Here is a 23,223-nt window from a genome sequence, read left to right on the forward strand (position 1 = left end):
TGTAATGGTGATGTCACTCTCTAGGGAGTCGACACCGGAATGGATGGCTTATTTATGGAAATTACGTGACAATGTCAACACGCTGCAAGCCGGTTGACGACATGAGAGGGCCGGCGAACAAATTAGTATCTGTCCAGGCGTCTCAAACACCGTCAGGGGCTGTAAAATGCCCATTTACCTCAGTCGGTCGACACAGACCCAGACACGGACACTGATTTCAGTGTCGACGGTGAAGAAACAAACGTATTTTCTTTTAGGGCCACACGTTAAGGGCAATGAAGGAGGTGTTACATATTTCTGATACTCCAAGTACCACAAAAGAGGGTATTATGTGTGAGGTGAAAAAACTACCTGTAGTTTTTCCTGAATCAGATAAATTAAATGAAGTGTGTGATGATGCGTGGGTTTCCCCCGATAGAAAATTATTGGCGGTATACCTTTTCCCGCCAGAAGTTAAGGCGCGGTGGGAAACACCCCTCAGGGTGGATAAGGCGCTCACACGCTTATCAGAACAAGTGGCGGTACCATCTACGGATAGGGCCGTACTTAAGGAGCCAGCTGATAGGAGGCTGAAAAATATCCTAAAAAGTATACACACACATGCTGGTGTTATACTGCGACCAGCGATCGCCTCAGCCTGGATGTGCAGAGCTGAGGTGGCTTGGTCGGATTCCCTGACTAAAAATATTGATACCTTTGACAGGGACAGTATTTTATTGACTATAGAGCATTTAAAGGATGCATTTCTATATATGCGAGATGCGCAGAGGGATATTTGCACTCTGGCATCAAGAGTAAATGCGATGTCCATATCTGCAAGAAGATGTTTATGGACACGACAGTGGTCAGGTGATGCAGATTCCAAACGGCACAAAGATGTATTGCCGTATAAAGGGGAGGAGTTATTTGGGGTCGGTCCATGGGACCTGGTGGCCAGGGCAACTGCTGGAAAATCCACCGTTTTTTACCCTAAGTCACATCTCTGCAGAAAAAGACACCGTCTTTTCAGCCTCAGTCCTTTCGTCCCTATAAGAGTCATATCTGCCCAGGGATAGAGGAAAGGGAAGAAGACTGCAGCAGGCAGCCCATTCCCAGGAACAGAAGCCCTCCACCGCTTCTACCAAGTTCTCAGCATGACGCTGGGACCGTACAGGACCCCTGGATCCTACAAGTAGTATCCAAGGGGTACAGATTGGAATGTCGAGAGGTTTCCCCCCTCGCAGGTTCCTGTAGTCTGCTGTACCAATGTCTCCCTCCGACAGGGAGGCAGTATTGAAAACAATTCACAAGCTGTATTCCCAGCAGGTGATAATAAATGTACCCCTCCGACAACAAGGAAAGGGGTATTACTCCACACTATATGGTGGTACTGAAGGCTAGGTGAGACCTATTCTAAATCTGAAAAATTTGAACACTTACAAGGGTTCAAATCCAGATGGAGTCACTCAGAGCAGTGATAGCAAAGAACAAGGGGACTATATGGTGTCCCGGGACATCAGGGATGCTTACCTCCATGTCCCAAAATTTGCCTTTTCTCACCAAGGGTACCTCAGGTTCGTGGTACAGAACTGTCACTATCCGTTTCAAGACGATGCCGTTGGATTGTCCAAGGCACCCCGGGTCCTTACCAAGGTAATGACCGAAAGGAGGATTAGTCTTCAAAGAAAATGGACGACCTCCTGATAAGAACAAGGTCCAGAGAACAGTTGGAGGTCGGAGTAGCACTATCTCAAGTAGTTCTACGACAGCACGGGTGGATTCTAAATATTCCAAAACCGCAGTTGTTCCGACGACACGTCTGCTGGTCCTAGGGATGATTCTGGACACAGTCCAGAAAAAGGTGTTTCTCCCAGAGGAGAAAGCCAGGGAGTTATCCGAGCTAATCGGGATCCTCCTAAAACCAGGAAAAGTGTCAGTGCATCATTGCACAAGAGTCCTGGTAAAAATGGTGGCTTATTACGAAGCGCTTCCATTCGGCAGATTTCACACAAGAACTCTTCAGTGGGATCTGCTGGACAAATGGTCCGGATCGCATCTTCAGATGCATCAGCGGATAACCCTATATCCAAGGACAAGGGTGTCTCTCCTGTGGTGATTACAGAGTGCTCATCTTCTAGAGGGCCGCAGATTCGGCATTCAGGATTGGATGCTCGTGACCACGGAGGCCAGCCTGAGAGGCTGGGGAGCAGTCACACAAGGAGTGTGATCAAGTCTGGAGAATTCTCTCCACATAAATATACTGGAGCTAAGAGCAAATTTATAATGCTCTAAGCTTAGCAAGACCTCTGCTTCAAGGTCAGCCGGTATTGATCCAGTGGGATAACATCACGGCAGTCGCCCACGTAAACAGAAAGGGCGGCACAAGAAGCAGGAGGGCAGTGGCAAAACTGCAAGGATTTTTCGCTAGGCGGAAAATCATGTGATAGCACTGTCAGCAGTGTTCATTCCGGGAGTGGACGACTGGGAAGCAGACTTCCTCAGCAGGCACGACCTCCACCCGGGAGTGGGAACTTCATCGGGAAGTTTTCCGCATGATTGTGAACCGTTGGGAAAGACCAAAGGTGGACATGATGGCGTCCCGCCCGAACAAAAAAATGGGACAGGTATTGCGCCAGGTCACGAGACCTTCAGGCGATAGCTGTGGACGTCCTGGTAACACCGTGGGTGTAACAGTCGGTGTATGTGTTCCCTTCTCTGCTTCTCATAACCAAGGTATTGAGAATTATAAGACATAGAGGAGTAAGAACTATACTCGTGGCTCCGGATTGGCCAAGAGGGACTTGGTAACCGGAACTTCAAGAGATGCTCACAGAGGACTAATGGCCTCGGGAGCTAAGAAGGGATTTGCTTTCAGCAAGTACCATGTCTGTTCCAAGAGGAACCGTGGCATCGGCCTTTAAGAAAGGACCTGCTCCAGCAGGGACCTTGTCTGTTCCAAGACTTACCGCGACTGCGTTTGACGGCATGGCGGTTTGAACGCCGGATCCTAAGGGAAAAGGCATTCCGGAAGAGGTCATACCTACCCTGGTCAAAGCCAGGAAGGAGGTGACCGCACAACGTTATCACCACATGTGGTAAAAATATGTTGCGTGGGTGAGGCCAGGAAGGCCCCACGAAAAAATTTCAACTAGGTCGATTTCTGCACTTCCTGCAAACAGGAGTGTCTATGAGCCTCAAATTGGGGTCCATTAAGGTTCAAGTTTCGGCCCTATAGATTTTCTTCCAGAAAGAATTGGCTTCAGTTCCTGAAGTCCAGACGTTTGTCAAGGGAGTATTGCATATACAGCCCTTGTGTGCCTCCAGTGGCACCGTGGGATCTCAACGTAGTGTTGGGATTCCTCAAATCATATTGGTTTGAACCACTCAAATCTGTGGATTTGAAATATCTCACATGGAAAGTGACCATGCTGTTGGCCCTGGCCTCGGCCAGGCGATTGTCAAAATTGGCGGCTTTGTCTTACAAAAGCCCATATTTGATTTTCCATTCGGACAGGGCAGAACTGCGGACTCGTCCCCAGTTTCTTCCTAAGGTGGTGTCAGCGTTTCACCTGAAACAACCTATTGTGGTGCCTACGGCTACTAGGGACTTGGAGGACTCCAAGTTGCTAGACGTTGTCAGGGCCCTGAAAAAATAAATAAAAAAAAATAAATATATATATATATAATATAGTGGAGGGGGGGGGATGAGGTAATTCAAGCGACCAAGGTGTCTAATCAATAATTGAGAAAAACAGGTACTATATAAAAAAAGTGAGATTTAATAATGGGAATACAAAGCACTAAAAAAAGGGGGGGTAACATGCAATACAATATAATAAAAATGTAGCTGGGTTGGTATAAAAAGAAGTAAAAGGGGAGGAGGTTTAGACTAAAAAATACAGCAAGAGTAAATGTATAAAAAATTCATAAAAGTACATAATAACATTAAAAAAATCTTTAAAAAAGCAAAAATGCATAGGATAAAATGCAGGAAAAGGTGAGGAGAAGTAGCTTATCTTAGCAGGGTTTAAGATGAGATCAGAATGTCACCCAACGCGTTTCGTCCCTCATGGACTTCATCAAAGGGTACTGTAATGCTAGAGACAGAACCTATTTATGCCTTGAGACTAGGGAAGTGATGCTGACATCACTTCCTGTTGAGTTAATTGAAAACAACATGTCTATGATAAAAATGCAAATCTGTGCGGGTAAGTTTGAAGAGGATAAGGTGGGGACCATAGCTAATGTATTTTCTAATTAAAACGAGACCTGATTATGGTTTAAAACATCAATAACATGTGTATGAGTCCACTTCCGGTCCGGAGGCTGTTGCTGACAACATCCGCCCCAAAGTCCGCCTCACTTCCGCCCCACGTCCGGCGGCCTTGAAATGCTTCTGCGCATGCGCCTGGTGGGCACAGACGTGATGAACACAATTATTGCATTTTCTTCTTGCTTTGAGCGGCGGCCATCTTTTCGGTTGGTTATATGAAATACGTCACAGTGCTTCTTACTTGGAGCGGTGGCCATCTTTTTGGTTAGTTATATGAAATACGTCACAGTGCTTCCGAGAAATTGACTTCAAAAGACGTGAATGCGTCTATAAAGGCGTTGTGGCTCCCCATCGGGTACATGGAGGGAAAAGAGATGCTTAATTCAGATAACAATAAAAACGGAGGACAATAAAAATAAATTGTATATATGGGGAGAAATAGCTAAAACCTATTTATAAGGAATATAGATGCGAACGAGCAGATGCATATATGAGAGAGGATGAATGAAATATTACACATGTAGACATTTGTATAGGGACAGGAGCAGCTGAAAAATGAAAAAAATAATAAAAATAAATAAATAATAAAAATAAAAAAATAATAATAAAAAATAAAATAGAAAAAATTGAAAAAAATTATGAAAAAAATTTGAAAAAAATGAAAAAAAATGTAAATACAAGTATGTAAAAATAAAAATAAACATGAAAATAAAAATAAAGATGAAAAATGTATATAAATATAATGCTCAAGTGAAATATACGATAGGAAATTAGGATATGAGTGAATGGAAGGCAAGGGGAGGGATATGGGACTGGCAACTGTAGTAAGTCCTTAGGGAACCAGGTAGAATGCTGGTGTGAATGAAGGGGTAATGACGTTATAGCTACCGACAGTGAAAATAGGTCAATAAGTACTAAGGAACAAATAAAATCATATATGTATGTAGTCCACTGAGAGTTTGTCAGAAGTTTCCCCTGTTTTGCCTGTTTTGACTCCAGGACGGCTGGAGTCAGAAAGTCTGACTTGCTGTTTATATTGTAGGCACCCAAAAAGCTGGGTGCTCCTGCTTCTAAGCAGACTTTTGCTCGTTGGATTTGTAGTACAATTCAGCTTGCACATTCTGTGGCAGGCCTGCCACAGCCAAAATCTGTAAATGCCCATTCCACAAGGAAGGTGGGCTCATCTTGGGCGGCTGCCCGAGGGGTCTCGGCTTTACAACTTTGCCGAGCAGCTACTTGGTCTGGGGCAAACACGTTTGCTAAATTCTACAAATTTGATACCCTGGCTGAGGAGGACCTGGAGTTCTCTCATTCGGTGCTGCAGAGTCATCCGCACTCTCCCGCCCGTTTGGGAGCTATGGTATAATCCCCATGGTCCTGACGGAGTCCCCAGCATCCACTAGGACGTTAGAGAAAATAAGATTTTACTTACCGATAAATCTATTTCTCATAGTCCGTAGTGGATGCTGGGCGCCCATCCCAAGTGCGGATTGTCTGCATTACTTGTACATAGTTATTGTTACAAAAAAATCGGGTTATTATTGTTGTGAGCCATCTTTTTTAGAGGCTACTTCATTGTTATCATACTGTTAACTGGGTTCAAATCACAAGTTGTACGGTGTGGCTGGTATGAGTCTTACCCGGGATTCAAGATCCTTCCTTATTGTGTACGCTCGTCCGGGCACAGTACCTAACTGAGGCTTGGAGGAGGGTCATAGGGGGAGGAGCCAGTACACACCATGTGATCCTAAAAGCTTGCTTTTGTGCCCTGTCTCCTGCGGAGCCGCTATTCCCCATGGTCCTGACGGAGTCCCCAGCATCCACTACGGACTATGAGAAATAGATTTATCGGTACGTAAAATCTTATATATATATATATATATATATATATATATATATATATATATATATATATATATATATATATATAAGTATGTATGCCAGATACTCTCCCCCGTGGGACAGCTGCACTGAGTCTGCAGCAGTGTCCATCCCGCGGCCCACCTCCTGGCTGTGTCCTATCAGTGGCTGTGTGTGCCGACAAGGGGGAGTGCTGTGGGCAGACTAAAGCAAAGCTAATCTGTGCGCGCTGTGTGATGCCAGCGCCGCACAGCATGCAGAGTAGTTTAGCTTTGTCCCGCCCACAGCATTCCCCCTCATTGGCGCACACAGCCACTACTGCAGGACCTGGCTTCAATATGGCAGCATTAGCATGCGCCGCCCTTTAAAGCTGGCGCCCTGCGCGGCCACTCTTTTGGAACATGCCTGGAGCCGGGGGTTACGGTAAGGCACACTCGGGGGGGTGGGGGGGTGTTAGGGATAGGCTACAGAGAGGGGGGTTAGGCACTAAGGGGAATGGGAATGGGTTAGGTCCGTAATTTTCAACCTTTTTTTTTTTTTTTTTTACTCGCGGCACACCGAACAATATTTTACAATTGCCAAGGCACACCATCAGTTCCCCACAGAAAAAAACAAAAAACACACATTGGCCCTTTAGTGTAGAAAAAAAAAAATCCACACATACATTGGCCTACACAGTAAAAACAATCGCATTGCTCCCCACATAAATCATATTGCTCCCCACATGAATTATTCACATTGTTCCCCCTTCTCCCCCATCACAAATCCATAAATCCTATTGCTCCCCACAGGAGAAATAACATAACAGATATTAGTCCCTGCTGGTCAGCTGTCCTCCTCCTTGTCCCTCAGTAGCGGGGGATGTTTATAGTAGAGTGCTGTGAATACTGAGGTGTGGATGTGGGTGGGCAGGGAAAGCTGTGGATGCAGGCGGGAACTGAAAGATGTGTATGCAGGCGGGTGGGCTTGCTGAGTGGTGAGATGCGGTGGCTTTGACCTATGATATCACACCGCCGCATCATCAAGGCATAGGTCACGGCCAGAGCATGACTGATCCTCTAAGAAGAGCCCAGACCAACAGTTCACTCTGAAGGTGCAGGAAGCTGCTCTGGCTCCGTGGCACACCTTGCAACTGGTCGCGGCACACTAGTGTGCCACGGCACACTGGTTGAAAAAGCCTGGGTTAGGTATAGGCTATGGGAAAGGGGAGGATGGGTTTAGGCTGTGGGTAAGGGGGGGGGGGGGGGTTAGGCTGCAGAGTGGGAGGGTTAGGGGAACGTGAGGGAGGTTCGGGCACTCTCTGCACCCTTGTCGCCATTACTGTGATTTGAATGCCGGCATCGGTATACTGAACGACGGCCTCCCAGCAGGTGACTTTTTGGACACTTGGTACAGCCACTGGGATTCGAGAGAGAGACGGAGGAAGGGAGAGAGACCGGGAAAGACCAGACGGGCAGAGAGACAGGGAGAGAGATGGAGATCTAGACAGGAAGAGAGACAGGGACACAGAGGCAGGGAGAGAAAGAGATAGTGATTGATGCACAGGGGTATATTTACTAAATTTCAAATTTCTGCCGATTTCAGCCGAGATCAATCTCTGCTGACATCGGCAGTGTGAGAATGCAACTTTTTGATAAAAAAACACGGTAATTTACTAAACTACTGTGTTTTTCCAAATTGAATTCACCAATGTCGGTGTAATTTGTATTGCCGGCAGTGTATTACGGGAGTGAATAGTAAAACACTGCCAGAGTTTACACAATGAAGCCCGGCCGGATCAGTGAGATCTGTGCAGGGCTTCACTGTGGGGATCCGGTCTGAAGATCGACAGTATCTAGGTCGACAATGTTTAGGTCGACCACTATAGGTCGACAGTCACTAGGTCGACATGGATGGAAGGTCGACAGGGTTTCTAGGTCGGCATGTGCTAGGTCGACAGGTCTAAAGGTCGACATGAGTTTTAAAAAAAAATTTTTTTCTTTTTTTTTAATTTTTTCATACTTAACGATCCACGTGGACTACGATTGGAACGGTAAAGTGTGCCGAGCGAAGCGGTAGCGGAGCGAAGGCACCATGCCCGAAGCATGGCGAGCGGTGCACTAATTTGGGATCCCGGTCACGGGAAAACGACAAAAATAAAATAAAATGCTCATGTCGACGTTTAGACATGTCGACCTAGCACATGTCGACCTAGAAACCCTGTCGACCTTCCATCCATGTCGACCTATAGTGGTCGACCTAAACATTGTCGACCTAGATACTGTCGATTTGATGAACCACACCCTTCACTGTGTACAGTATTTAAAAAGTGAAAAGTAAAAAAAAAAAGAATATTGTGTCTTGCTGTGGAACTACAAGTCCCAGCAAGTTTCCCCCGCATGCTGGTACTTTGAGAACCACGAGTACCAGCATGCTGGGAAATAACGGACCTGCTGGTACCTGTAGTTCCAGAACAAAAGAAATACCCAAATAAAAACACAACTCGCACACCGTGAAAGTAAAAATTTATTTAAACACACTCGCATATACTTACCTACATCCCACGCCGATCACGTCCACTTGTCCAGTAGAATCCAGTAGGGGTACCTGTGAAAAAATAAGATTTTACTTACCGATAAATCTATTTCTCGTAGTCCGTAGTGGATGCTGGGACTCCGTAAGGACCATGGGGAACAGCGGCTCCGCAGGAGACGGGGCACAAAATAAAAGCTTAAGGATCAGGTGGTGTGCACTGGCTCCTCCCCCTATGACCCTCCTCCAAGCCTCAGTTAGGATACTGTGCCCGGACGAGCGTACATAATAAGGAAGGATATTGAATCCCGGGTAAGACTCATACCAGCCACACCAATCACACCGTACAACTTGTGATCTGAACCCAGTTAACAGTATGATAAACGCAAAGGAGCCTCTGAAAAGATGGCTCACAACAATAATAACCCGAATCTTTGTAACAATAACTATATACAAGTATTGCAGACAATCCGCACTAGGGATGGGCGCCCAGCATCCACTACGGACTACGAGAAATAGATTTATCGGTAAGTAAAATCTTATTTTCTCTGACGTCCTAGTGGATGCTGGGACTCCGTAAGGACCATGGGGATTATACCAAAGCTCCCAAACGGGCGGGAGAGTGCGGATGACTCTGCAGCACCGAATGAGAGAACTCCAGGTCCTCCTCAGCCAGGGTATCAAATTTGTAGAATTTAGCAAACGTGTTTGCCCCTGACCAAGTAGCTGCTCGGCAAAGTTGTAAAGCCGAGACCCCTCGGGCAGCCGCCCAAGATGAGCCCACTTTCCTTGTGGAATGGGCTTTTACTGATTTTGGCTGTGGCAATCCTGCCACAGAATGTGCAAGCTGAATTGTACTACAAATCCAACGAGCAATCGTCTGCTTAGAAGCAGGAGCACCCAGCTTGTTGGGTGCATACAGGATAAACAGCGAGTCAGATTTTCTGACTCCAGCCGTCCTGGAAACATATATTTTCAAGGCCCTGACAACGTCAAGCAACTTAGAGTCCTCTAAGTCCCTGGTAGCCGCAGGTACCACAATAGGTTGGTTCATGTGAAATGCAGAAACCACCTTAGGTAGAAATTGAGGACACGTCCTCAATTCCGCCCTGTCAGAATGAAAAATTAAGTAAGGGCTTTTATATGATAAAGCCGCCAATTCTGACACACGCCTGGCTGAAGCCAAGGCTAACCGCATCGACACCTTCCATGTGAGATATTTTAAGTCCACAGTGGAAAGTGGTTCAAACCAATGTGACTTTAGAAAACTCAACACCACATTGAGATCCCAAGGTGCCACTGGAGGCACAAAAGGAGGCTGTATGTGCAGCACCCCTTTTACAAATGTCTGAACTTCAGGTACTGAAGCCAGTTCTTTCTGGAAGAAAATCGACAGGGCCGAAATTTGAACCTTAATGGACCCTAATTTTAGGCCTATAGACAGTCCTGTTTGCAGGAAATGAAGGAAACGACCCAGTTGAAATTCCTCTGTAGGGGCCTTCTTGGCCTCACACCACGCAACATATTTACGCCAAATGCGGTGATAATGTTTTGCGGTTACGTCCTTCCTGGCTTTGACCAGAGTAGGGATGACTTCTTCTGGAATGCCTTTTTCCCTCAGGATCCGGCGTTCAACCGCCATGCCGTCAAACGCAGCCGCGGTAAGTCCTGGAACAGACAAGGCCCCTGCAGTAGCAGGTCCTTTCTTAGAGGTAGAGGCCACGGTTCGTCCGTGAGCATCTCTTGAAGTTCCGGGTACCAAGTCCGTCTTGGCCAATCCGGAACCACGAGTATAGTTCTTACTCCTCTCCTTCTTATGATTCTCAGTACTTTTGGTATGAGAGGCAGAGGAGGGAACACATACACTGACTGGTACACCCACGGCGTTACCAGAGCGTCCACTGCTATTGCCTGAGGGTCCCTTGACCTGGCGCAATATCTGTCCAGTTTTTTGTTTAGACGTGACGCCATCATGTCCACCTTTGGTTTTTCCCAACGGTTTACAATCAGGTGGAAGACTTCTGGGTGAAGTCCCCACTCTCCCGGGTGAAGGTCGTGTCTGCTGAGGAAGTCTGCTTCCCAGTTGTCCACTCCCGGAATGAATACTGCTGACAGTGCTATCACATGATTTTCCGCCCAGCGAAGAATCCTTGCAGCTTCTGCCATTGCCCTCCTGCTTCTCGTGCCGCCCTGTCTGTTTACGTGGGCGACTGACGTGATGTTGTCCGATTGGATCAACACCGCCTGACCCTGAAGCAGAGGTTTTGCTTGACTTAGGGCATTGTAAATGGCCCTTAGTTCCAGAATGTTTATATGAAGAGACGTTTCCAAGCTTGACCACAGGCCCTGGAAATTTCTTCCCTGTGTGACTGCTCCCCAGCCTCTCAGGCTGGCATCCGTGGTTACCAGGATCCAATCCTGAATGCCAAATCTGCGGCCCTCTAGTAGATGAGCACTCTGCAGCCACCACAGGAGAGACACCCTTGTCCTTGGCGACAGGGTTATCCGCTGATGCATCTGCAGATGCGATCCGGACCATTTGTCCAGTAGATCCCACTGAAATGTTCTTGCATGGAATCTTCCGAATGGAATCGCTTCGTAAGAAGCCACCATTTTCCCCAGGACCCTCGTGCACTGAGACCTGTCCTGGTTTTAGGAGGTTCCTGACTAGCTCGGATAACTCCCTGGCCTTCTCCTCCGGGAGAAACACCTTCTTCTGGACTGTGTCCAGAATCATTCCTAGGAACAGTAGACGTGTCGTTGGAATCAGCTGCGATTTTGGAATATTTAGAATCCACCCGTGCTGACGTAACACTACCTGAGATAGTGCTACTCCGACTTCTAACTGTTCCCTGGATCTTGCCCTTATCAGGAGATCGTCCAAGTAAGGGATAATTAAAATGCCTTTTCTTCGTAGAAGAATCATCATTTCGGCCATTACCTTGGTAAAGACCCGAGGTGCCGTGGACAATCCAAACGGCAGCGTCTGAAACTGATTCTTCCAGGTTTGCTATCACTGCTCTGAGTGACTCCATCTTGAATTTGAACCTTTTTATGTAAGTGTTCAAGGATTTCAGATTTAAAATTGGTCTCACCGAGCCGTCCGGCTTCGGTACCACAAACAGCGTGGAATAATACCCCTTTCCTTGTTGCAGGAGGGGTACCTTGATTATCACCTGCTGGGAATACAGCTTGTGAATGGCTTCCAAAACTGCCTCCCTGTCGGAGGGAGACTTTGGTAAAGCAGACTTCAGGAAACGACGAGGGGGAAACGCCTCGAATTCCAGTTTGTACCCCTGCGATACTACCTGTAGAATCCAGGGATCCACTTGCGAGTGAGCCCACTGCGCGTTGAAATTCTTGAGACGGGCCCCCACCATATCTGAGTCTGCTTGTAAAGCCCCAGCGTCATGCTGAAGACTTGGCAGAAGCAGGGGAGGGCTTCTGCTCCTGTGAAGCGGCTGCATGGTGCAGTCTTTTTTCTCTTCCTCTGCCCCGGGGCAGAAAAGAATGGCCTTTTTCTCGCTTGTACTTATGGGAACGAAAGGACTGAGTTTGAAAAGACGGTGTCTTTTTCTGCTGATGTGGAGTGACCTGGGGTAAAAAGGTGGATTTTCCAGCCGTTGCCGTGGCCACCAGGTCCGATAGACCAGCCCCAAATAACTCCTCCCCTTTATACGGCAATACTTCCATGTGCCGTTTGGAATCCGCATCCCCTGACCACTGTCGCGTCCATAACGCTCTTCTGGCAGAGATGGACATAGCACTTACTCTTGATGCCAGGGTGCAAATATCCCTCTGTGCATCACGCATATATAGTAATGCATCCTTTAAATGTTCTATAGTTAACAAAATATTGTCCCTATCCAGGGTATCAATATTCTCGGTCAGGGAATCCGACCATGCGACTCCAGCACTGCACATCCAGGCTGAGGCGATTGCTGGTCGCAGTATAACACCAGTATGTGTGTATATACTTTTTAGGATATTTTCCAGCCTTCTATCAGCTGGTTCTTTGAGGGTAGCCGTATCAGGAGACGGTAACGCTACTTGTTTTGATAAACGTGTGAGCGCCTTATCTACCCTAGGGGGTGTTTCCCAACGCGCCCTAACCTCTGGCGGGAAAGGATATAATGCTAATAATTTTTTATCGGGGGAAACCCACGCTTTTTCACACACCTCATTTATTTCCTCTGACTCAGGAAAAAATATTGGTAGTTTTTTCTCACCCCACATAATACCCTTCTTTGTGGTACTTGTAGTGTCAGAAAGGTTCAATGCCTCTTTCATTGCCGTGATCATGTAACGTGTGGCCCTACTGGACATTACGTTTGTCTCGTCACCGTCGACACTAGACTCAGTATCTGTGTCAGGGTCTGTGTCGACCCACTGAGGTAACGGGCGTTTTAGCGCCCCTGACGGTGTTTGAGACGCCTGGACAGGCACTAATTGATTTGCCGGCTGTCTCATGTCGTCAACCGTTTTTTGCAAATTGCTGACATTATCACTTAATTGTTTAAATACAATCATCCAGTCAGGTGTCGACTCCCTAGGGGGTGACATCACCAACACAGGCAACTGCTCCGCCTCCACATCATTTTCCTCCTCATACATGTCGACACACGCGTACCGACACACAGCACACACACCGGGAATGCTCTGATAGAGGACAGGACCCCACTTAGCCCTTTGGAGAGACAGAGGGAGAGTCTGCCAGCACACACCCAGCGCTATATATATATATATATATATATATATATATATATATATATATATATATATATATATATATATATATATATATATATATATATATATATATATATATATATATATATACAGGGATAACCTTATATAAGTGTTACTCCCTTATAGCTGCTGTTAATATATTTATTTGCTGCCAAACGTGCCCCCCCTTCTCTTTTTTACCCTGATTCTGAAGCAGGACTGCAGGGGAGAGTCAGGGAGCCGTCCTTCCAGCGGAGCTGTGAGGGAAAATGGCGCTTGTGTGCTGAGGAGATAGGCTCCGCCCCTTCACGACGTCCTTATCTCCCGCTTTTTTGTGTAAAATGGCAGGGGATTAAAATACATCCATATAGCCCAGGAGCTATATGTGATGTATTCTGTTTTGCCACCTAAGGTATTCTGTTATATTGCGTCTCAGGGCGCTCCCCCCCCAGCGCCCTGCACCCTCAGTGACCGGAGTGTGAAGTGTGCTGAGAGCAATGGCGCACAGCTGCGGTGCTGTGCGCTACCTTAGTCTGAAGACAGGATGTCTTCTGCCGCCGATTTCACCGGACCTCTTCGTCTCTTCTGGCTCTGTAAGGGGGACGGCGGCGCGGCTCCGGTGACCCATCCAGGCTGAACCTGTGATCGTCCCTCTGGAGCTAGTGTCCAGTAGCCTAAGAAACCCGATCCACTCTGCACTCAGGTGAGTCCGTTTCTTCTCCCCTTAGTCCCACGATGCAGTGAGCCTGTTGCCAGCAGGACTCACTGAAAATAAAAAAACCTAACTAAACTTTTATTCTAAGCAGCTCAGGAGAGCCACCTAGATTGCACCCTTCTCGGCCGGGCACAAAAATCTAACTGAGGCTTGGAGGAGGGTCATAGGGGGAGGAGCCAGTGCACACCACCTGATCCTTAAGCTTTTATTTTGTGCCCTGTCTCCTGCGGAGCCGCTGTTCCCCATGGTCCTTACGGAGTCCCAGCATCCACTAGGACGTCAGAGAAACAAAAAACAAAACCCTTCACCTATTATCCGGTGAAGTTTGTTCCAGTAGTGTCCGGGGTCGGAGGGAGTGGCTGCACAGTGGGATAGTGCCGAGTGTGTCCCTGTGGCCAGGCAGCGCACATAGTGTTTAATATTACATCCTCCATACACAGCGCAGGCACCTACCACACACAGACAGTGCATGCACCCCCACATACAGACGGCACATGCCCCCCCCCCCCCTCCAAATACAGACAGCGCAGGCATCCCTCCCTCCACATACAGACAGCGCAGGCACCTCCCCCCTCCCTCCCTCCACATACAGACAGCGCAGGCACCTCCCCCCTCCCTCCCTCCACATACAGACAGCGCAGGCACCCCCCCCCCCTCCACATAGTCAGCGCAAGCACCCCCCCCCCCCTTTCCTCCCTCCACATACAGACAGCGCAGGCACCCCCCCCCCCCCCTCCTCCCTCCATATACAGACAGCGCAGGCACCCCCCCCCCTTCCTCCCTCCACATGCAGGCACCCCCCCCCCCCCTTCCTCCCTCCACATACAGACAGCGCAGGCGCCCCCCCTTCCTTCCTCCACATACAGACAGTGCAGCCACCACCCCACCCCCTCCATAGACAGAAAGCTATGAAAAAGCTGCTATTCCACCACCAGCAGCCCCCTGCCTTCCATAGGCAGACATCACACCACCAACATTCTCCCCCTGCCCCCGCCCCCCAAATAGACACAGGACAGTGGAATCATCTCCCTCTACCCCATAGACAGATAGGACAGTACCATCCCGCCCGCCACCATAGACTGACACAACATAGACACCCCCCCCCCCCCCCCTTTCCCATCCCTCCTCCATGGACAGGACAGCACTGCACCATCATGCCCCCTCCATAGACTGGTGGGACAAGTGCACCCCCCCCCCCCCCACACACACACACACACACGCAGCATAGCACCATCAATCCCTCACACACAATAGCACCACCACCGTCTACCCCCCTCATCCACAGACAGGACAGCACCATCATTCCCCCTTCCCCATAGACTGGCAGCATGGCACTATCACAACCCCCCTTCATGAACCTTGCTCCCACCCCACGGCTGTCACCTCTCACAGCACGTCAGCCTGAGAGAAGCTGCCCCCTGTCTCCTCTATATGCCAGCCTGCAAGACGCACCGGGAAGCTCCGGACTAAGCGTTATCCCACTGTGCAGCCATACACCCCCGTACCCCCCCCCCCCACTGTGCAGCCATACACCCCCCCCCCCCCCCCCCCCCCCGCGCCATACCATTGTACAGCCATACACCCCCCCGCACCATCCCACTGTGCATACACCACCCCAAACCCCCCCCCCCCCCCCCCGACGCCTTCACCCTGCCCCTGGCCGGATACTATGCCAGGCTGAGGAGAAGTATACTTACTCATGCTGCTGGCTCTTTCCTCTTCAGCCTCCGCTCGGCACGCACTGAGGTAACAAAGTGAGCAGCGGGGAGTGGCTAGAATTGATGAGATCAAAATCGCTGGGGCCAAAAAAATATGAGCGATTTGCACTAACTTTATCAGCGACCTAGTGAAAATTTACTTGCCTGCACAGACTATTTTTTCCCAGCGACCTGGCGGGGACGCACATCGCTATCGTTGCCTGTGTACACACAGAGCGATATGAACTAACTTTCTGAGCGATTTTGACTATATAGTCTATAGTGACTTTGACTATATAGTCCAAATCATTTAGATATATCGCTCCGTGTGTATGGACCTTAAGTCTGTTTTAACCTAACAGAATTGTTAACCAGCCGTCAGAAATCAGCTGCTTCTTGGAATAGCCCTCTGTTACTTCTACACCCCCACGGCACACTTATACTCGGTGCAGACTCTTAGTTACACCTAGAGGACAACAGTGGAGCTGCTGCTGAGATGGGTACAACTCTGTATTGCCCGTATTTGCTTATGTAGACTCCGACACACGCGCAGTTGCTGAAAACAGCGATATCTGCAGAGCGGACTGGCGTGCACCTCTGAATCAGTCCCGTATTGTCTTTTCTATGTTATATGCGTTATATGGTGATAAAGATATAAATAAAGTAAAAAAAAAAAGTTATGCAAATAACAAATCTGCACTTAGTCAAGGTGCCACATTGTATCAAACATTACTGTACTGTAAGGGCTTCATTCTCACTTCTTGTTCTAGGTTATCCAAAGATTTTTGCTTAACTAGAGGAGACTGGTAAGTTGCCAGTAAGTCAGCGTTCGACTCTGATCTAATAGTGACAGACACATCCGCTACCATTAAGTTTAGTTGACACTTGACCTATTAATGCTGCCTTAGTAAGGAAACAGAATCTAGGCCTGTTGTGCATTTCCCCATGACTTGTGTATCAGCATGGTGAGAGTAGTATCCTTCTGCATCTACCTACTGTATCTGCAGCATTGGCTTTCAGTGTTTGTGCAGAGGCAAATGACCACATAATGATTTGTCAGAGATTTAATTGTTTGTCTCCCCCCCCCCCCCCCCCAGGTGTACACGTCTTTGGGACGCACTCCTTGCCAAACTGACATCTAACCAATACTTGCCTTGCCTGTCTAGAAACATCACCAAGATTCACTCTACCATCCCGACGGTCACCTACTGCCGAAGTAAGAGATTGATTGTTACACGGGAGAACTTATTGTTAGTATGAAATAGTTGTTGTGTATACGTTGCTCTCAAACTGTCCTCAAAACTGGTCAATATTTAACATAACGATATTATGGAATACCTGTGGACATGCGTAGAATGCGGTGATAGGCTAGCCTAGACTGACACTTTCATGCAGCAATATTTTGAGTTTGGTCTATTATAGTGGTTCTCAAACTCGGTCCTCAGGACCCCACACGGTTCACGTTTTCCATGTCACCCAGCAGGTGCACTGTGTATAACCAACTGTCACATTTTAAAAATCTACAGGTGACCTGCAAAACATGGACCGTGTGGGGTCCTGAGGACCGAGTTTGAGAACCTGTGGTCTATTAAGAAATGACTAGACTTATTGGAGTGAGAAAGACAGAACTTTTAAAATGTTAAGAGGAGAATCTAATTGTGGGTTGCGTGCAGAATGATGCGAATTCAAGGTAAGAGCGGGCAGCGAGGGTTGCAAGATGCAGGACTGTTGCTGGACTTTTTTTCCAACGCTGCTGCAACAGCAACTCGCACCCCTCGTCTACAGTTGGATTCTCCCCTAAAACTAGAATGGACTAAGGCGATACTAGCTAATACGTCTGTAAATTGGGATTGCAAAAATAGAAACTAAAAATGTCGGTAGAATCCATTGAATGATGTCACAAGTGGGCGGGCATATTCAAATAGGTCTCCTGGCCAGACATATAAGGCGGATGATTGGAAAGTGTGTATGCACAAGGTCATTTGTGCATAAATCTGACAAATTGATAAACCGGTCGGACAGATCCATTGGCCAAGTGTGTACCTGGGCTTAGAATACATTGAAGTGAGAAGATAAGATACATATTGGATCTAGGTAATAATACAGGGGATGTGATATTTACCATGTTTTTCAAAAGCATAATTTCATATTTCTGCAGCGGGGTACACTGGGTTCCACAGGGAATAACATTGGGGGTGTACAGTAGGATCTTGATCCAAGGTACCAACAGGCTAAAGCAGGGGTGGGGAACCTTTGGCCCTCCAGCTGCTGTTAAACTACACATACCAGCATGCCCTGCTACAGCTTTCCTATTTGGTCATGCTAAAACTTTTGCAGGGCATGCTGGGATGTGTAGTTCAACAACAGCTGCAGGGCCGCAGGTTCCCCACCCCTGGGCTAAAGCTTTGACTGTTCCCAAGATGCTCTGCGCCGCCTCCTCTATAACCCCGCCTCCGTGCACAGGAGCTCAGTTTGTAAGTTGGTGCCTGCAGTGCAGGCAGCTAACAGGCAGGGCTGCTCCAGCAGCCCTGAAAATAGCTTTTTAAAGTGAAGAAAAAAGTCTTCAAGGGCTACAGCAGAGGCACTCTTAGATGTCATTCTGACATCTGCTGCAGCTCCATCACCTCCACCAGCGGCGCTGTATACTCCCGTGTCCCTGGTTGCCGGGAACTTACAGCGGAGGCTCTGGTTCTCTACGTCAGGCGCACACACCAGCCGCAGCTCTTCGGGATCGCGTGGCCGCACTTAGGGAGGAGGTAAGAGGGTCCCCCAAGTGGAACCCGCTGGAAATAAAGATCCGGCGCGGCCAGTGGGAGGCGGACGCCTGCTGGCGTGGACACTGGTAGTACAGAGACCCGACTAGACCACCAGGGCAGAGGCACAGGTCGGTTTTACTAAAAACCGTTTACATTTGGCCCACAGTACCCAGTGGTGAAGTCCAGCAAGGGGATAAGGCTCTGACCTGTAGCCCCTCCCCCAGCCCCAGGGCGCCATTTAGAGCAAATGTTCCCGCCCTGGAGCTGCATTTCTCTCTCTCTCTCTCTCTCTCTCTCTCTCTCTCTCTCTCTCTCTCTCTCTCTCTCTCTCTCTCTCTCTCTCTCTCTCTCTCTCTCTGCGTTTGGGCGCCATTACCGCATGCTGAGCTGATCCTGGGACTGTTTGGTAAAACCTCCTCTGTAAAGCCGCCTGCATGTCAGCGCTGTGCATTTTACAGGACACTTAAATAATCTACTTGTCTGGTGACAGTGTTAGTTAAGAAATAGTGCATTACTCCAGGGTTACGTAGTACAAGTACCCTGCGATATACATCCAGTGTTTACTGTGCATTGATATATCTATTGATCTGTGAAGCTTTACTTCGTATTGCTAGTCCAGTGCAGTTTTATTGCTTGTCCTAATTTCTGCATTGTACATGTGACTGTGTGTGCATATAGCTACTGCGTGATTTCTGTTCTGTGTATCTCACTCAGTTTGCTATCCCTATATTCTGTACCCTGAGGGGGTCTAAGTGCGTCAGGGTTATTAGTTGATATAGGTGTTTCACAGGATATACTTATTGTGTATTTTTCTGTGATTTTCAGTCACTTTATACCTCTTGAATCCTCTGTTTGTGCTATCACACTGCACAGGGGGTTATTGGTAAGGTATTATACTGCTGATATTGTACTGTGTTGCCCCTGGTTCACGCTTTCATATGTCCGCTTCAAGGGGCGACGGTTCTGCGGCTGATCCCACACTGCGTGGTGGTGACGTTGCAGACAATTTGGAGGACAAGATAGCAGTAGAGGGTTCAGGTTCTGGGGGCTCCCTGCCCCCCAGCAGGGCCGTAGCAACGGGGGTTCATAATGACCCACCTTGGGCTACTTTTTCTTCTCTAAATACGCTGGTAACTAGACTCACACCTCCTATGGGACCCCAGGTGCCGGTACAGCCACATATTGTCCCAGCGGTTAATCCGCCATTGGGCAGATCTCCTGTCCACTCGGTTACAGCAATTGAATTACTCACTGAACAAACAAAAACCTAACTCTCGCCCGCCTAAGACCAAGGGGTCCTCTAAGCGGGCCATTACTTCCTCACAATCCACCCATGTTCCAGACACATCGTCTAATGAAGATGGCGTATATACTGACCCAGATGCTTCTGATAGGGAATCTGTTTTGCAGGTGGATGTTCCTAACTTGTTGGAGTCTATCAGGCTTATTCTTCAAATTGACGATGACCCAGAACCTGTTACCTCTAAGAAACCGGATAGGTTTTAAACGTCAGAAGGTTATCGAACAAGTTTTGCCTCATTCTGACCACTTGGTTGACATACGTCAGGAATCCTGGGAAAATCCAGTAAAGAAATTCACACATTACAAGAAGATGCTGGCTCGCTACCCCCTCGCTGCGGAGCTAAGTAAGAATTGGGAAACACCGCTACCGGCGGATTCGTGAGTGGCGCGGCTGGTGGTATCCTCTGCTCTGCCTGTAACTACCATCACCTCTCTGAAAGAACCGACTGATAAGCGTGTGGAGGGTTGCTTAAAAGCTATTTACACCCTCGCAGTAGCTGTGCATCGTCCCACTACTGCAGCTACTTGGGCTGCAGAAACTATTGAAGCGTGCGCTCAGGAGGTGGAAGCAGAGCTGCAGTCCAACTTTCCAGATAATGCTAGACAATGCCTCACGTATATTGTCACAGCATCTCATTTATCTTTAAGGAGGCTGCTTCTGATGCCGGTATTCTGGCGGCCAAGGCTTCTACTACGTCCATTTTGGCTCGCCGGATTCTCTGGTTAAGGTCCTGGTCTGTGGATCTGGACTCTAAGAAAACCTTGGAGATGCTCCCTTTTAAGGGAGACATTCTTTTTGTTGAGGATCTCAACAAGATTGTGGCTGACTTAGCTTCTGCTAAGACGGCATGTCTACCTAGTACTGCTCCTTCGGTCCCGAAGGTTAAGGGTACTTCCTTTCGTTCATTTCGTCCTCCAGGTAAAGCAAAAGGTCAGGCGTACCTGAAACAGGTACTCGCTTCCAAATCCTGTAAGCCCAAACCTAAAAGTGCCTGGGCTGCCCGTCAGCCTGCTTCCAAATCAGACAAGCCTGCTGCATGACGGGGCGGGGATCCCAGGGTGGGAGGCCAACTTCTAAGGTTTACCCAGGAATGGTTGAAGACCACTTCAGACGCCTGGGTACGGGGAGTCGTCACTCACGGATACGCCATATCCTTCAAGAATTGTACCCAGTCATCGATTTTGCCTGACAGACATCCCTTCGGATCCGGTGAAGGCAAAAACACTTAATTTGGTGGTACAATCCCTCCTGGACACATGAGTGGTATTGCCGATGCCTCTGGCTCAGAGAGGCAAGGGGTACTATTCACCGCTGTTCCTAGTCCCGAAACCGAATGGTTCCTCCTGACCCATTCTCAACCTAAAGTCCTTGAACAAACTGGTGAGAGTCTCCAAGTTTCGGATGGAAACTCTTTGCTCTGTTCTGGCTTAGGAGCCTGGGGACTATATGGTCTTCCTGAACATACAGGATGCTTATCACCATATTCCTATTGCCATGTCGCATCAGCAGTACCTGAGGTTTGCTATTGTTAACCTCCATTATCAATTTCGGGCGTTACCTTTTGGTTTGACCACGGCTCCGTGAGTCTTCACGAAAGTCATGGCGGTAATAACAGCTTTACTCCGCTGTCAGGGTGTCCGGATCCTGCCGTATCTGGACGACTTGCTGATCCTGGCGAATGCCCCAGAAATTCTCCTCCGTCATCTGGATCTAACGGTCCAGTTTCTGCAAGCAGACGGGTGGCTCATCAACTGGAAGAAATCCTCCTTGGTCCCCGCTCAGAGCATGGTGAAACTCTGGGCATTGTTGGACACACTCAACCAGAGGTTGTTCTTGTCTCAGGAGAAGGTCCTGAACCTTCAGGACAAAATTCGATGCTTCCTTTCTCGTCCGCGTGTGTCGATTCACTGTCTGCTTTTGACATAGTGGAGTACGCTCAATTTCATTCCCGCCCTCTGCAGAAACTGATTCTTGCCAAGTGGGACGGCCTGCCTCACCGTATCAGGTCTCAAATGATCTCATTGTCTTCGGAGTTTTGTCTGTCACTGAACTGGTGGCTGCGGGACCAACAATTCAACAGGGGTCGTCTCTACTGGATCTCAAACTGGGTCCATCTGATGACGGATGCCAGTCTGAGAGGTTGGGGCGCGGTGTTGGAGCAACACCCCCTTCAGGGTCGGTGGACCAAAGAGGAGTCCCTCCTCTCAATAAACCTTCTGGAATTGCGGGCAGTGTTCAATGCTCTGAACCTGGCCCAGCATCTGATACAGAACAGGCCTGTTCAAGTACAGTCAGACAATGCCACCACGGTGGCGTACATAAATCATCAAGGAGACACTCAAAGCCACATGGCTATGATGAAAGTGTCAAAGATTCTTCAGTGGGCGGAACGCCATCTACCAGCCATATTGGCGGTGTTCATTTCGGGGGTCCTCAACTGGATAGCGGACTTACTCAATCGTCAGGATGTACACCCCGGAGAGTGGAGCCTCTATCCAGAAGTGTTTCAACTCCTCGTGGATGGGTGGGGCCTTCCAGATGTGGACCTGATGGCGTCTCGACGCAATCACAAGGTTCTAGTCTTCGGAGCAAGGACAAGGGATCCTCAAGCAGCGTTCTGATCGCTCCAGCGTGGCCCAGACGGCATTGGTTCTCAGACATACAGGGTCTCTCGATAGAGCATCCTCTTCTACTTCCACAACACCCAGACCTCCTTGTTCAGGGCCCTTGTGTATACCAGGATTTGGTCCGGCTGGCTTTGACGGCGTGGCTCTTGAAGCTTACGTTCTGAGGGTCAAAGGATTTTCTGAGGCGGTCATTCAAACCATGTTGAAGGCCCGTAAACCGGCTTCTGCTCTGATTTATCATAGGGTCTGGAATTCTTACTTTGCTTGGTGCGCAGCTAACAATCATGATGCTTACAAGTTTAGTACGGCCAAACTTTTGGCCTTTCTGCAACGGGGCCTGGACTTGGGCCTTCGTCTGGCCTCCATCAAGGTTCATATTTCTGCCTCGTCGGTGTGGTTTTAGAGAAAAATTGCGGCTCTGCCTGATGCTCATACATTCACTCGGTGTGTTACGGATTCAATCTTCCTATGTCCCGCCTGTGGCTCCTTGGGATTTGTCGGTGGTTCTGGAGGCCTTGCAAGAGTCTCCATTTGAACCTCCTGAGTCCGCAGACCTTAAGTGGCTTACTCTTAAGGTTCTGTTTCTGCTGGCTATTGCCTCTGCTAGACGGGTTTCAGATTTGGGTGCCTTATCCTGTCGGTTTCCCTTTCTGATTTTTCACCGTGACCGGGCAGTCCTTCGGACATGCCCTGGTTATCTACTTAAGGTGGTATCTTCTTTCCATCTTATACAAGAGATTGTGGTTCCGGCCTTTATCTCTCCTGAATTGTCAT

The 23,223-nt window shown here is 48.4% G+C and overlaps 1 protein-coding gene across 4 annotated transcripts in view; it reads left to right on the forward strand.

The window, feature by feature from the left end:
- The window catches only part of ZSWIM9 (zinc finger SWIM-type containing 9), a 62,613-nt gene that overhangs the window by 16,824 nt on the left and 22,566 nt on the right, over positions 1–23,223 (forward strand). For 3 of the 4 annotated variants that reach the window (XM_063942671.1, XM_063942673.1, XM_063942674.1), the window contains one exon: positions 16,861–16,979. The gene's annotated coding sequence lies outside the window, so the exon portion shown is untranslated. Of the gene's footprint in view, positions 1–16,533; positions 16,570–16,860; positions 16,980–23,223 lie in introns of all 4 variants that reach the window. The other variant, XM_063942672.1, reaches the window with a different exon arrangement.

This window comes from Pseudophryne corroboree, chromosome 10 (assembly GCF_028390025.1).
Source record: "Pseudophryne corroboree isolate aPseCor3 chromosome 10, aPseCor3.hap2, whole genome shotgun sequence".
NCBI classification, from domain to species: Eukaryota; Metazoa; Chordata; class Amphibia; order Anura; family Myobatrachidae; genus Pseudophryne; species Pseudophryne corroboree.